Source organism: Anticarsia gemmatalis, chromosome 12, assembly GCF_050436995.1.
Source record: "Anticarsia gemmatalis isolate Benzon Research Colony breed Stoneville strain chromosome 12, ilAntGemm2 primary, whole genome shotgun sequence".
NCBI classification, from domain to species: domain Eukaryota; kingdom Metazoa; phylum Arthropoda; class Insecta; order Lepidoptera; family Erebidae; genus Anticarsia; species Anticarsia gemmatalis.
In genome coordinates, this window is record NC_134756.1 from 6442275 (window position 1) to 6458080 (window position 15806).

Here is a 15806-nt window from a genome sequence, read left to right on the forward strand (position 1 = left end):
ATCTTATACATTTATATGGGATTACAAAGTTAATGTTGCAGTTGGTGTATTTAGAAAACTGGACCGAAATTAGAAAATATTGAATTTTTCCCATGATTAAGACACTAAACCCTATTTGTATTCTAAATTTTAAGCTTCTAAGTCTGCTAGAAGTACCTTAGACTTTTGATGATCGGTGAGTCAGTGAGTCAGTGAATCAGTGAGTGACAAAATTCAAAATTTTAACAAGTTGTCATTTTTAAACTACTGGTTCAAATTGACTGAAATTTGAAATATACCGTGTTTATACAATGAAAAATTAGTTGCTGAAAATTCAGGCTTCTTGTTTCATCCACAACGACATTATAGGGGGGTCGAAAATAGCCCGAATTGCTTCGAGAAAAGGATGGTACGGCCGTGCCGCTTTTTTTTGCTCGACTTGCGGGGGCACTTCCGTGCCCCCAGATTAAGTTGGATGTCAAAAAAATGATACAACATAATCACAGACATTCGTATGTAAAATAGAAAAAATCGTAAAGAAAGGGTTGCCAATATAAAACGCATCGCCTACTTCAATTGGTGAGACGGCGTCGCGCTGCATTTCCTTTGGCCCACTCCAACAAGTGCTCTAATATGGTAGTCGATAGAAATATTCGATCAGAATTTTATATTCAAATATTGCGATACAAAATTCTTAGTCTCCACCATTTGATCGGTGATGGAGAAGACAGATTACTATCTCGGCATAAAGTAGTTTAATACTAAATAGTGAGTTTTTAAAGAGCTTTAAAGGCTTTATTACATGAGTGGCCAAGACTTTACAGGAGACAGCCCCTGTAAAGTTAGATAATTTTAGCCCTGGAATACCTACTTTTCAATAAAAAAAGGATGATGAAAAACAATAGGTACAAATTATTGGCTATTTTTTTCATTTAACAAAACAAAATAAGTAATTGTCTATTTCTTCTTTTTTAATATAAGATACAGGTATATCTAGTAAGTTTGATAATAGTACCCGTAGATATGTGGCGCGGGAACGCGATGGCGCGTAGATAGCGGCCCTGCAATGTGCCATCCCTGATGTTATTTGCAGCCCGGCGCTAGCTGTCGAATCGCGCTACACTTTTATTTATTAGATGAACGTATCGCCAACGCTTTTTTGTAATATTATTCACAATTTTATGTCCACAACAAAAATACTGAGGTAGAGTCCGGCCAGTATAAAAATATGAAGCGCTAAACTTATTTAAAAAAAGCCGCGTTGGGTTTTTGAAAAACCTTTTTAACTATATAGAAGTATTTTTACAGAATCGAAAATTGTGCAGATGCAAAACTCACAAAGTCTTTTAGCCTTATAACATGAAGCCTTTACGTATTTTTTTTATTTATAGGTTTAGAGCTAGTTTTTACCTGTGCTTTAAATACGGTTTGGTTCACACCCCTTGGGAGCAATTTATCAATAATGAACAATGGCCGCTATATACTAAACCTATTCATTTTACCCAAATCCGTTTACAGCGCGATTATATAATAAAGAAGGCAAGTTCAGTTTTAACCGAAATTTACCATCTTTTTATTCATTGCATCAATGTGCATTCTCGGTAATAGATATGATATGTCAGTACATATCGATCTGATTATACACAAGGCATCAAACCCCAGGCAAATCTCTATAATTTTCACGTAAAAAGCGAAGATTCTCCGGATTCTATTTATAAATAAATAACTTCGTGTTCCATTAAACAGCTTTTTCACATGTGGTCGATATTTCGTGTTAGGCAATATTAAGCACGACGCGATGTAGCCCGTAACGATGTTTGCAACCAGCGAAAATATAAAATTGTGACAGATTGCTTATTTATTACATTTCACCTCCTTACCGCCTACGCATAGATACATTTTGCTTTCTGGTAATATCAGCTTTGAGCTACAAATTTTCGACTCAAGGGTTAATAGAACATCATATCGAACTGAATAGTAGGTTAAACAATTCCCATTATACCAATTAAATAAGCTTGTGCAACAAACTCGTATTGAAATTATTCGTTACCCGAATATAATCAAACCGTTTACTTTATAACGAACATTTCCACTACGGTGAATTTAATTTACGAAGGCCCTGCATGTAGAAATATTTCAGAGGGAAACCGTCTGACTCATCTCATAAAGGTTAGTTCACACTCGCACGCCGAGCACGCGGCGCCGCGCGGCGAGTTCGTGAATAAATTCGAGCAATTCCCGACCTGCCTTTTACGAGCTGAATGAAGTATGAACTCCGTACGTGCGGAGAGCTCCGTTTTACTACGCAGAAAATAAAAAAAATCTAATGAAGCCGAGTTTATTGCCGTTAATAAAACGTAACGAAAGTAGTTCGCGCCCGACTCCACTAAAGGTTACACCTCGTAGTTGCTTGATTTGTTACAAAATTGCCTCACTATCACTAAGACGGGCTCTGTAACGAGCTATTTTATTCATCCCGTAGGTCACTCTCCTTTATGTGAAGTCGTGAAAGATGAAACATTTAGATCGTAAATTTTACTGTTGCGTACATGAATATGTATAAAGTACACATCTAAGCGTATCGTAAAATAAACGTACTAAATAAATAATTGAGGTGCTAACATACGCATAAAATGTTTATTTTAAATCGATTAACACTTTTATTCTCGATGAAAAAGGATCAGAATAACTACCAAGGGCGGTGAATGTTGTCATCGCCCAAACAACAGCGTAAGACCACTGCGAAACGCGAGATTCAGGGTTCAATTTTCAGTAGTATAATACACATTGTATGTGCATAACATTGAGTTTTTCAATGCCAAAACTGCAATTAAACATTTTATGTCTTGTTTCAAAATAACAAAGCAGCCCCTTCAAACCGACATCAATGTTAAAGCCTACACTAGTACAAGCTATAGCACACACTCCCGGGACTCCCGACTTCTTATTAATTCCCCTCACGGAACGCGAGAGGATTATATTTACACATTAACTAAATCGTTTCGTTGATCGCTTACATTTTTGTCTTTCTATTTAATTTTGTCCTGTTTTTAATATGGTTAAGCCTAATTAATCCGGTTTGGGGTTGTTTTATTTAATAAGTACGAATACGTAAATATCTGATCAGAATATTCGAGACAGGTGTGGTTTATTTTTTTTCGATTCGATAAAGTGCTTATATTTCATTTTGGAGCATTTTCTGACTTATTTAAACTTTCATTGATATAATTACCTTAACGCAAGACATTTGACAACACAATAACACATTCTGCCGTAATATAGTGCCTTATACCATTTTAGTATATGTTTACTCTCACAGGAACAATATGTGACATAACGCTACGTGATAACTTCTAAAAGATTACATACACTGTAACTTGTTATTGTCAATTTTCATAAATCTCGGAAATACAGAAGAAAACTCGTTGTCAAAGTACAATCACAGACATAAATCACGAACAACATTACATCCTGTATCGTTATTTGTTTTGTGAAAACACGCCATTTATTTTGCTTTACCTTGCCAAAGTCTATTTTTAAAGCTTCGCGCTCAAAACGATCCTTTGAAAAACAATTTCCGTTGGCCCGCTTGGGTCTGGGTTGCTGTACAAGGAACAAGATAGATAGCCATATAAATCTCCCATGTGTCTAATTGACGGCTACGAAGTCCCGGCCACCCCGCCCGGGCCAGACTTGCAGACCTGATTCACTTACCTCATTTGGAAAAAGTGTTGTAAGTAATGTTACGCTCTTTGTTCTAACTTAACTATCGAGTTCGTAGTGGAAAGTTGCCTGAGAAATCGTAAGTTACGATTGTAAGACGGTTCTCAAAGGTCAGGTGAGACTGAGATCTTTTTCAGTGCGAAATATTATTTAAGCCCCATGGTAAAATAGCTGTAAGAATATTTAAGTATTTTGTCTTCTTTATGCAATTTGATAATAAAAATGAATACCTACCAAAAAAACACTAGGTCGTTTTTTTTTTAATTTTCGCCTAAACTCCATATACCTATAGCGCGAAAAGGGTGTACCGAAAAGGGGTGCATCCACAATTTATCACTGCGGTTTTAGGTATCATTTTAACGAGATGCCACGGTTTTATATTATTTCACCTAAACCAAAAATAAAGCTTCTTTTGCAGTCCTAGGTACGTTACGGCACATATGAGTGAGCATTATATCCTAAAAACGAGTGTAGTTTATATAACACACGAGATATGTAAAAGCTCTTAGACCAAAAGGCGTATTAAATATTCTCGCAGTAGTTTATGCGGCTACTCCCAAAAATCCTCGGTAAGAAAGTTATATATTTCCACATTCGCCTCACTTAACCTTGTTGCCTAAATCACCACGCTAGCTAATGAGATGGTTCTTATTTAGTGCGTCCTTCCTGAGAAATATTGTGGAATAACATTACTTAATTCTTTTCATGTTCTCCGGCTTCAAGTACATTGAGACGTGCAGAGGAAAGGAAAAATCACTGACAAGCAATTAGTTGACTTGAAACTAAACGACTTTATGTAAAATTAATGTTTGATTGCAAACCTCATCAGAGATGTATCTATATTGCCGTGGGAAGCTTTAATGAGAGAGTACGCCATTTAATCATCGTAAAAGGGACATAAATCCCAATTACACGGCTTATTATTTCGAAAAAGGCTCAGAAAGTCGAGATGTGACGGAGTCCGAGGCAGGACAATACGGTACTACTGAAATATTAGCTCGGGAACCAATGCGATGCCGAACGTAGATCTAGTCAACTTTGCTAACAATTTACTGGCTACTTAGGTGCTTATGTAGCTTTAGTTTACTTCAGACAACATTCATGTACCATTCACAAACAAGTTTTGTACTCTATTTTCTTAAGTAAAAATAGTGTGGATAGAGTAAGGGATCTAATAAATTGTCTCTGAATGTCCACGACTTTTTTCAGATAACTAACCAAAATAAAAGTGTGATGTTAGAGGTCCAAGAAACCGCACTGATTGCACAAAGGGGTCCCGCGGGACGGAATTATCGTCACGTACTACACCCCACTTCGTTAGTTGGTCTGATGACGTGTGCCTCCGAAACACCCCATGCCTCATACATTTGCAATTCTGCCCACAAACTGTTGCGATCATCCTACGTTATTTGTAGAGAGTATCGTTATTTCTCTGCTGACTGGTAACAATAGATGAAGGTAACTTTCGTTCTATAACTTTCTTGAGTAGATATATTTTATGTCCGCTATATATTAGGTAGGTACTCAGATTTTTTGTTTTAGCTAGCTAACAAGCTATTGTTGCCTATTTATATGAAATTCTGCACGTTTACTATATGTTTTGGTGAAAATTAAGTCGTTTAATATTAAATCTAACAATTTAAAAAAAAAAGTGTAATTAATTTAAAACTATGTACACATTATTATATTTTTATTGTAACTCACATCATAGGACAGTGTAAAAAAACCGCTGTAAAATTCAATACGGCGTAGTCTCATTATTTTTCCATTTCTATTCCGTCGGAACAAAATATGTCCAGCAGCTGTTGGTTTTCGTGTGCCAGAGATATTTTGTGCATGTGACTTGTGTTCGTAATAAGCCGTAACATGCACTAACATGCACTCGTGTCGGTGGCTCCATTACTAATGGCATGATGCAGAGAAGCTCAGGAATGAGAGTGTCAAACGCTTATTTATTTAAAGAGTAGTCTCGCCTGTGTTTTGTTCCTGTTCTCTTATGAAAAATAGTAAAAGGAAAAGTAGATACTCAGGGTAGTGATGAGCTGTGTTGATTCGTTGTGATACAAGATTATGAATTCACAAAGATATGAGGGTGAGTTCGCATAGATGAGCTCTTTACGTTACTGTCCAAATGAGAGTACACACAGAGTACGAAATGCTTTACAAATTTTCATGCATTTCATACAGGTCCAGTAAGCGACGGTAAACTTTCTGAAGAGACTATCAAATTAAGCTTAGACTGCATCATCATCATTACGTTTTTATTATCAGGTTTAATCAACATAGTAGATGAGATAGTCTACCAATACAATCAGCCATCTATAAATCCGCTCCAATATAAGATAAAATAAAAACTATAAATTTCTAGTAACAAATAGTGCTCTCATTTATAAATTCTACTTCGTGGAACAATCACTAAAGAAAATGGTTCATAAATAGATAAAACAAAATGAACTAGCCCATACTTCCCGGCACGATGAACTGAATATATGAGTAGATTACTCACTCTGAAGGCTCAGATATGAAAGATCATATCACGAAGTTCCGTAAAACTGTGGTCCTTATAACTAACTGGCCGGATATGACGAGGAAATGAACCTCATTCCGATTTTTTCTTTTTTACGTCCACATCCGGTGATATTACTTACGTATGAAAGGACTACCTTAGTTTACTTGAATCTATTTTGAGAACACTATTCTTTTTCGTTTTGTTTTGTTAGTTATTCTTATACCGTATTATTTTGTTTAAAAATCATATAACTTTCATTTGCGATAAGTCGTGAGTTCTAGTTGAGCTAAAATTTAATAAATAATATGCAGTATCAGTTACCTACACTGTTTTCATAGGAACTTATATTATAATAATTAGTTTTCATGTATCGTAAATCAATAGTCAGGAAAAAAATAGTTATTAACTAGTCTTATATGTGTGAAATTTTATAATTACTGCTTATATCTAAGCTTGTTAAAATATACCTAATGATAACTTATGATCAGTATATAGGATTACTGATTACTTCCAAATCCATACTAATATTATAAATGCGAAAGTAACTCTGTCTGTCTGTCTGTCTGCTACTCAATCACGTCTAAACTACTGAACCAATTTGCATGAAATTTGGTATGGAGATATTTTGATACCCGAGAAAGGACATAGGCTACTTTTTACCCCGGGAAAATGACGCATTTCCCGGGAAAATTCAGAAAATTCAACGAAGTCGCGAAAAATCAATATAATAATGACATTGAATTAACAAAATTCCGTTGCCATGGCAACTGTTTTAATGGCGGATATGCCTTAGCGCGACTTCGTTATACTAAGAGATATAAATAATTTTGAGAATATTTTTCGTGAAAAAAAAGCATATTTTATATCATCACGCTACGACCAATAAGAGCAGAGTAGGTAACGGTAAAAATTGTTACAAAAACATGGAAAATTCTGCGCGGGTCAGCTAGTATAACATAAGTAGAATTTTCTCAGAATATCTCGTACGGTATTAAATTCTACACCACTTTGTAATTATCATAATTGATCAATACACAAGAAACCCTAAATATAACCCTACACTTTCATACACCCACATATAATTATAATGATTTCTTTTTAATTAACTCTGCAATGCACAAACTGTTCGTTGCTAATTAAAATACAGCGATATTAATTAGAAACCCTTTTGGAAAATATAATTACTTATTTCAACGACCCCGGCTGCCTAAATGTAATACAGGAAACGCGTCTAAAGAAAATTACCGCGTGTTTTTGAAATAAAAATGCGAATATAAAGTATTATTTCGCTAATTAGGAGGGTTTTTATTTCAGCGGAGCGTTCGTTGTGGTTGTCTTTGTGGCGCGCCACAATGCGCTCGGAATTGCATTCGAGCATTTGATCATTTTCTGTGTTCTGTTATTAAGAAGTGTATACAGAAGAGGACAATTGCAACGATAACGAATGAGAGGGGATCGGAAGGAGCTTTGTGCAATCAGCGCGTTTTATTCGACGGCGACGTGCCGGGGACTTTTGGCTGAGGGTAATTGTGATAACGCGATGTCGCTCCGACTCTCCAAAAACGTGTCTGCAATCGCGATCATCCTTACATTTGAATATTTTAATATTCACATACAGGAATCAATTGTGAAAACAGAGTACCTAAGTAAGAAGGTAGGTATACTTCCAAATAAGTACTGCAATCTAGATTCGAATACCCCGAAAGTTTGACTGGTGTTTTAATGAGGAAATCGATCCATCCGACACAAAAGGCAAATTGTGATGGCTCAATATTGCACCGAAACTTCAAAAGTGTGAATTGCTTTCGATCGCTTTGAACAACGTGGAATGCTGCAAATTGCAATTTGTAGCATTTCTAAGGTTGATTAAAAATAGCAGACCTTTGACCTATATAACAGGCTATGTAAAATTCAACTGAACTACTGGCCTAGTCAACAGACTGGGTAGAAATTCTGTGAAATGTATGCTCAAACATAAACAGGTACCTGTTAAATGGTACAGTAAATACATGAAATGGTACTTTTGCTCACACGATATCAGTGTTTAACGACTCTAAACGTGCATATCGTGTGTATCGTTGCCAAAGATAACAGTCACAAACACGAGGTTCGGCACAAATACTTGCTTCACGCATACTAATGTGTCCCAAGCGGCTATCGGCTACTGCCAATGTCCTGTTTTATATCAACTCTATAAGTTTACGAACACTACAGTTCTGTATCGGTTTTTGATCACGGAAATGTATGATTGCTTTGGTAATAAACATTATTTATAAGTCTACAGAGATTCGTACTGAAATATTTTGCATGTTATCAAATTGTCTAACTTCCTACACATTATTTTGTAGACTCGAAATATGAGAAAAGTAATAACATAATCATGAGGTAGTTTATAATATAGGTAATACGTTAAACAATGAGTTGGCTTTTTAAGATCAGTGGGACCCTAATAGCCCACTGATCCTGAAGTCCAGCAGAATTTTTTTAATCAAGAACACTATCCACACCCAATAATACAAACATAATTTAATATACCTAGCTCCTACATACGCTAATTGCATTTACTATGTACATACGCATCCGTAACCGTCTTTAGGAATCCCTTCGGAGCCGGCAGCGTAATGGTTATCACGTAATTATAAACGCAGTTCACTCGCATGTTAACAAGACAAGCATCTCAGGCGCGTGTTTAACCGTCACGCTGCATCGCGAATAATTCAGACCCAAACACGATAGAATGACAGACGAATAATTAATTTAACCTGCAATAGTCGAGGAATGGAGTGAAGTAGTTAAAAACATCGTTAAGCACATTGTCGGAGGCGTTTAAGTCGGCTGAAGTGAAAGTTTTCACGTTAGGAATACTTGAAAAGTCCATTACACGGCTGACGGGGTAGACGCCGACCTTACGACGCCGAGTTGTTTGTAATTACACAGACATAGCCCCGAGATTTCATTTAAACTTCGTGACAGCACCCGCCGTTGACAGCTCTTTCTGCAATTGTTAACTTCTTAGAAAAATATTATCATAGTCCGACTGTATTACGGTTCACGGCGGAACACCTGAGTCGACGGTAACTTTAGCTATTTGTTTTACGTTAGTATTGTAAGTAGAAAAAGTTTTCTATGATGTAAGTCTAGCTAGTAATACTTGTATATTTTCATGTTTTATAAACCCGAATTAGAGACTTTCCTATATTCTTTCAGGAAGTAAACTAGTGTTGCTCGTAAATCAATTATCTCGCACAATCACGTTACATCTCGTGCCTATCTGAACTAGCTTAACTCAATATGTACATCGGCACAGTCGTCCCACTTGTCGTCACAGTGTCACAGGCATCTGTACGCGACGCAGTAAGCTAAGGGCTTGTACGAATTAGTCGCAACTCGCTACTGTTAACTTTACTGTGTCGCTCTGATACTGTTTTAATTAAACGAGTACATGTTCTGGACTTTGCTAGTGTTCTTTGAAACCCCTGTTTCCTTTCATGAAATGTTAACAGCGATACCTGTTGTAATTGTTTTAAGACTTAAGTTCTATGATCACCAGTGAAGGCTTATATTGAATATTAACGTATATTAATAACTTAAATGAAGGCTTTGGCTGTACTACACGAACTGCTAACTAAAATGAGATATTCCAGCATTAATAAACATCTTCAAAATGGTATATTTTGCCACCCAGCAATAACTGGTAAGAAAGTTCCCAGTGGTCAATATTCTTATCCCGGGGAACTACTGGGGATATACCTCTTAGCCAACAGTTTACGATTCAGTGAACAGCAGACCTTCAGCGCCAACTGATCGCCGTATGAGAGAATATCCTAATACCCGTGCCTACGACATAGTTGTGTAGTGAATTAATAAGTTAGCAGTTCATGCATATTAAGGTTGTAGCGGCGACAACCGGCAACCGCGGCTCTCCATATTCATACACGACGAATACAGTTTCAGACTACAACTAAACACCTTGAGTACGTCGAGTTAGGAAATTCACAACTAATTTATCTACCTCTCACGATCCGTATTATAAACTAGGTAAATCTGAGAGGGTTCTAAATCCCTTACCTAACTTGATGACAAAGTAACAAACTTGGAAGATATCTGTTTAAGCGTAATAGGGATCGAGAGCTTACCTTGCTTTGAGAACTCGTCGAAGCGTTTTTCCAAGCTTCGCGGAAAGTCAACGAGATTTTACTACTACGGACACTCTATTCAGAAGATCAGTTAGCTTAACAATACAGAAATAGTCGGGCGAGAGCCGTTCTGTTCAAATAAAACGTAAAGTCGTGTACGCACGTTCGAAAACACACAATGTGAGTCCGAACATCGGTCACGAATATTTGAATCGTATGTCGGACGAAAAGCAAAGAGAACTCGAACAAACTCCGACTAGCCTGGAAATCTAAAACGAACTAATAAGTTCTATAGAAATTGTATTTCCGAGGTTCAATGTTCGTTAATGGGATCTGCATGCGAATAACATTGTTACGCTTCGTGTTTATTCGGAAATCCGAACACATCACACGTTCACTAAACGCATATGCGTCTAATACAAAATCATTCGCTGTGAACGTGTTCGTCGAACTCGCTGCTGTTCGCAATACACCGTGATAATGGAGACAATTGCGATACGTACCGACATCCTCCCCTATACCTACACTAGACAATATGATGTCATTGATTGCAAAAAATGCTAAATGCTTTACAAACCAAGCTACTGTAATTTATATTTATAAAACTATGCCCTGAAAATGTAATGATATAATTATGGAGAAACCTTGATACTCTTTTACCACAAGATTTCTTTCCCTACACAGCATGGTCTTCAACAATAAACTATTCACACTTTCGAATGTACTTACATATAAAGCACTATTTTAGCGAGTGTATCAATAGTGAGTTATACGTGCCTACTGTTTATACACAACAAGCTTAGACCCTTTTCTATTTATCTCATGAGATTAACATATTTACTCATCCTTAATTTAGAAGGAGTGTACTATAAATTGTGTTTCCACGTCGTAACTCTACGGCTCTACGCACCTCGTGTCGGTAACTTCCTTAACACTGAGTTAGAATATAACTAGTACAATGCGATATAGAATACATCGCTAAGTGAGTTAATACTTCCCTATGTTCAACTTGTATTCATCCTTCAGGAGTAACTTATAAGTTGATGCAGTGGGTATAGAGACTTATGTTGGTATTGAAGGATAGCTGTGATAAAACAGTGTATTAGAAGTTTAAGATACTTTTTTGTACTCCTAATTCAAAAGTAAACGGCCAAATCCTGTTAAAGAAAGATAAATCAAGTAAATAAATGCCTGAAACTTCCATAAGTTCATTAACCCCTTTCGATGGATATTTATTTATTACTTTAATTGCCTAAAAAGTTTGTTGCTACGAGTAAATAATATTTTATGCAAATAAACGTTACACCCAAACATATTTATATTTTCACCCGAAATGTAGACGTGGATCACTCAAAATTGGTTCCAATTAAAATTCGTACGGTTTGAGTGGCGGTGCACCCGGTTCGGTAGGCGCGAGCACTGAAAACATGCCCATAACCGCAATAACAACTAACTTGGGCTAGAAAACCTCTTCGCTATCCTTCAAACCTTTACACCAATTTGGCTATCGACCAACGTACTGTACCTGTGTTTTATTTATCTAAGTGCTATGTACTCAAGAATTTCAAAGGATAAATAGTTGAAGAAGTACGAAAATAGCTCAATATTTTTTCTCGCTTTAGTCTTTTAGAGTTATGTCAATAAATCAGCTAGGTCAACTCTATTTATATGTATATAGTAAGTAATAGAGTGAAAAGCCTAGGAGCAATATGAAGTATTTTTGTAGAGAAAAAGGCAAAATAAATAACAAAGCCTCTAAGGCTTTCCGAAAACATCAGAACACGACAATAATCAGACAAACAACGTTATTATTGTTTCAAAAATATACTGTTCTGTATACATAACCTATTTACCGACATGGAATATATCATAATAAACAAAATATGATTTTCGGAAATAAATAACAAAAAATAAATTAAGCTTTACTCATTATTTCATTGATAAAATTAAGGTTCTAGCTCTTAATTCTCTTTTAAAGCCCCAAATTCAAATAACCGTCATTATAATGATTTATGAAATCGCGTTCTAATTAGGACAGTAGACGTCAGTCAGCGCGCTCCGTGGAGAGTAACAAAATGGACGGCCGTTGGATAGGGTCATCCATCTGAACATCCCAACTTAATCTGAATCTGCGGAAAATTTTGATAGAAATCTGTAGATGTTTGATGGGAATCTGCTCAATATAGGGTTGGATTTATGTTTGAAGAATGTATATGCGTCGAGTCGAACAAAATTGGTAATAAAATAATAAGTTAAAATAATTGAAATGTATAAAACAATCACTAATTATGATAACTCTACTTCGTAAAAGATGAACAAAGAAATACAGCCTTTTTATTGGTTGATTAAGTCTATATCTTTAATGGCCTTTGTCCTTTAGTCTTTAGGTTTTAAATAAACATGATAGTACATCCACATAACGTTGTCTTACGAAGCACTATCACGTATCTACCCTTAATTGCATTCATTAAACGCTGCAATATTCATGCACCTTCAGTTAAGGACAGGTAATCGATCTCAATCCGTTGCGGGCGATAGAAGCATGCAGCCAGCCTACACACCTACCTGAATACGTACATTAATATCGCTTTGAGACCAATAAGGCTGTTTACAAACACGCTTTGTACTTTGTGGTTGGCTGGCAAACAAGCCTCTGTCCCATTATTGCACTATTGTGTGCCATCCACTGTCTGGAAATTTTGCAATTAATATAGGCTCACATCTACGCTTCACTTACTCGATTACATCTATGTACAGCATTCCGAATAGCATATCGTATTAGCTAAATATGTTGTATTGTTGTGCTTTTATGTGCCTATAAGCTTTAAAACAATTTTCTAGTTACTAGATAATAGAGTCTAACATTCTTTGCACCTTGATCTAAAGGTCTGTAGGCGCTTTGTAACTTTACGATAAACCAATATTATTTCATATGAATTTTATATCGATATTTAAATCAGTCAATAATTCACTGATGGTTTTTTCTTATTCTAAATAAGGTTGCTTATTTGATCTTTTTACTTTCTGAATTATTAATCCAATCAAATAATAATACCTCGAAGAAACTCAAGATGAATAAACAATACGAAACTTATTTACTCACACACAAAGGAATCTGCAAATAATGAGTGTCGAATAGCAACATCACGTTTCGGTAAAAGCAGCAATATATTTAAGGGTAATTAAACGCAATAATGTTTGAGCGCGCATAGTGGAGAATTGATTGGGTGAATGAGACCGCCGAGTGTCGGCCGGCCGAACTTTCTTAATTAACTCGTTATTGTGCAGCGCACGAAACGTTCACTATACTGTGTTATACGATACATATAAACGTCCTCACTAAGTAAATAGTTCGGACTTATTATTTATTGTATTTCGCTTGTTATTGTTCTGCGAGAGTGTTTAGACGACGCGAGCAAACTTTGCAATTACAAGATGACGCAGAATTGAATATTTGAAGAGTTTTATTAGGTTGCAGAGCAATCGTCCTGAGTGCTGAGCCGAGAACAAAGGTGATATTGAAGCTATGTCGATACGTAGCGTTGTGAAGTTGTAGTGATTTTTCGACAGTGCCTATTGAAAACGTAGATTTTGTATAGGCGCTGTCGAAAAGCTTTTTGTATGGACTTCGTTTTATACTATTCACTTTTAACAGTGTTTTACTCGTACAAAGTTTAAAGAGTATAGTTTCGAGTACCTACCTAGGTGTTTTCAACAAATACTATGAATATATAGGTTTATGAAAGTAGATAACTAACGTACTAAATAGATAAGATAGATTAATAAATTAACTAAGCAGGTTTTAGAAGCTGAAGCTTTGGAAGCTGCCCCTTTTTCTAAAGGCATAATAATAAATTCTATGCCAATCAGTTTGTTGATTCAATATTGAGTGCCACTTGAGACAGGGTAAACCCTTCTGGACTGAGTGACATTCAGCCTATAGACGCATAATGTTTACAACAACGCGGCACAGACAAATTACATAAAATAAATCGTCAATTTCATGCAGACGAGCTTGCTAGTTGAGTTATTTAAGACATAAATACAAAAGTATGGTAATATTAACTAGTAAGTCTTATGACTCACCAAAGTATTTCACAAAATAATACCGAAGAGACTAACCTTCTGCAAGTCGACTAGTAAGCAACCCTAACAATGAGAAAGGTCGAATTAATTATGTAAGCCGTATTAAAAGGATGGCGCGGCGGAATCAATGTCAGGGTTTTTCAAACAAACCCATATTTGTCGTCATCTGCCACGAGGTCCGTCACACAAAGCTCTTTAATCCGATCGTTAATGACATGACTCCCACTACGCCTTGCCTTATTAAGGCAGATTCCCGTACTTTTATTTTATAGGCACTCACAAAAAATACACCTTCATGCAAGTCAATTGAAGTTGACACAGCATTAAATTCTCATTAAATTAATATCATTCGCTATTCCAAAGCCGTAAAGTTGAAATTGGATGATTTTGTTTATGGATCCTGTGAGTGCAATTGCATGAAAGCATAGTAACGACGGCACCGCCTCTCATTCATATCGTTATCTTTTATGTATTTAAGTTCAATTTGCAGTTCAGTACAATGGTGGTACCTTAATTAAAATCTGGTTATCTGTAGATATAAGTACAACGTATTTCTAATCGTCGTATTGAGATTCAAGAGTGTATGTGTGAAGCTAATTACCTTAGATAGATACCTAAGGTATGTAAACGATTGCAATTACACATGCAGTAAAATCATATTCATAAGTAGAACATACGAGTATTAACTGATGTGTTACCAATCGCAAAAGTGAATAGGAGGCGTGTTATTACTTTACTCGTGTATATTTTTTTCAGATAATAAAGAAAAAAGCCACGATACCCGTAGGCTATCCCAATCCCGTTTACTAGTGACATTAAAAGTCCAATAAATCTTTGTAAGATTCAAAGGCTCTGCCTGTTTTTATTATTCTTACATCCACTTGCAATAGGAACCGTAAGAAAGTTAATCGATTGAATAAGCTCTACGTCAGCCTACAGCTCAAGCCTACTAGCCCACAATAACGCTCCATTAAAACGATAAGTTTTTCAATGAGGGTTTTAGCAAGACCTTCTTTTTTCATCCACTTCGTTCACCCATAAACGAACGCTGTCAGCCATCGCCATTGAAATCGGTCTCCTTTAATTTTGAAGCCAATAAATTTCGTAATCCGCCAACGGAATTTATATCGGCCATTTAATGTCAATAAAAGAGAAGACGCAAGCTCGCGCTTTTTGCTCGCGGCCCGCTAAAATGTCACCGAGCTCATTTTACATACAAAGGTGATGTGTCAATGATTATAGTTAGGAAAGACGGACCCTGAGCTCTTTGCATTCCGTTAAGACGTTAATTGTAGGACTCTTAAAGGGGCAAACCTTAAACATAGTCATACATTATTTAGGAATCAATTTAGTTGGAAAATTATGTTACAGCA